A 1,789-nucleotide genomic window follows, 5' to 3' on the forward strand; every position below is an offset into this window, starting at 1 on the left:
AATTAAATTTATATTGCGAAAAAAAACAATTACAATTCGAATTTCACGTGTAAAAATTTACACGTGAACACGTATATATGTATATATATACACGTATAATTTCCGCACAACACCTAGCGAACGGCTCTTATGACCGAATATATATTTATTAGTCTGTACGAAATAAAACTGAATAAACAATTTTTTATATTAATCAGTGTGACGATTCTTACAGTACAACATTTGGAAATTGGATCCAACTAATGATAATCTATAGTTTGAATATAAAAAGTACTCTAAGTGTCTTAATCGAGTTACAAAAAATGCAAAGTTCAAATACAAGCAAAAGGAAATTCTAAAGAATAGTAATATATATATAATAAAAAGAAATTGTGGGGTTTTATAAATAGTAAATTGGATAAGTAAAGTAAGGTTAATACCAGTAACGTTGAATATCTAATTGAAAATAATACTAAAATTGATTCTCCAAATGAAATTGCTAATACTTTTAATAAATTTTTTGCGGAGATTGGTCTGCAAATGGCTAGAGGTATAAATAGACCTAGGAATAATAATAATCTTGCCATGCACTATAATGCTAAATCCATCTTTATCCCAGTCAGAAATACCTTGTCGAATCGACGTCGATTCGACGTCGATTATACTAGTCGATCTACGGTTGATCGACGTCAATTTCTGACTGGAGAGGTGAACCCATAGGAGCACCATGGTTTTGTTTATAGATTTTTTGGTCAAAGGTAAAGTACGTGGACGACATAACAAATTTTAGTGCTAACAAGAACTCATCTCGGGTGATTTTGGTGTGTATTTTAATATGTTTCCATCTTTTAGACACTCCATCTAAGGCTAACTTCAATGGAACGTTTGGAAACAAAGAAACAACATCCAATGAACACAATATAAATTCACTTTTCAATTTAAGACCTGATAGCATATTGTATAACTCAAAACTACTTTTAATGGAAAAAGGTAAATTAGGAATACTTTTATATAATATTTTATGTAAGAATATGGCAAATTTATGTAAAGGACTGTCGATTGTTGAAACTATTATCCTGTAAGGGCAATCGACGTCGATTCGACAAGGTATTTCTGACTGGGGTTCTTCTATCGTTTTTTTGTATACGATTATGTCATCAATATAAACAAAACAATTATTTCCGACTAAGCCTTTTAATCCTTTGTTCATCATACGTTAAAATGTTGGCGGTGCGGTTTTTAAACCGAAGGGCATGCGCGTATATTTGTAATGTCCGTTCAAATTTGAAAAAGCCGTTTTTGGAATATCTTTTGGATTCATGCCGATTTGATGAAAACTCGACGCTAAGTCAAAAGCAGAAAAGTAACGCGCGTTTCCTAATTGATCTAAAATTTCATCGATATTCGGAAGAGGATAAGCATCTTGAATAGTTTTTTCATTAAGTTTTCTAGAATCTATAACTAATCTCCATTTAGTTTTTCCCAACGCGTCTTGTTTTTTTGGTACCACCCACAGCGGTGAATTGTAAGGTGAATCTGATTCTTTTATAATGCCCTTTCTAACATGTCTTTAATTTGTGTTTTAATTTCTTCTTGATGTATCGGTGGATAACGGTATTGTTTAGTATTGATAGGAATGTCGTCTGTGGTTTTTATCTCGTGTTGAATTAAGTCAGTTAAAGGAAGAAGGTCACCGGGTAAAGTAAATATATCGTGAAATCAACAATATATGTGTTTGATTTATACTCCGTGAAATTGTTAAAAAATATATATGCAGAAAGGCCGATACGGAGTCAAATACTAGGTGTTG

This window comes from Pseudomyrmex gracilis, unplaced genomic scaffold (genome assembly GCF_002006095.1).
Source record: "Pseudomyrmex gracilis isolate BER0280 unplaced genomic scaffold, ASM200609v1 scaffold_1681, whole genome shotgun sequence".
NCBI lineage: Eukaryota > Metazoa > Arthropoda > Insecta > Hymenoptera > Formicidae > Pseudomyrmex > Pseudomyrmex gracilis.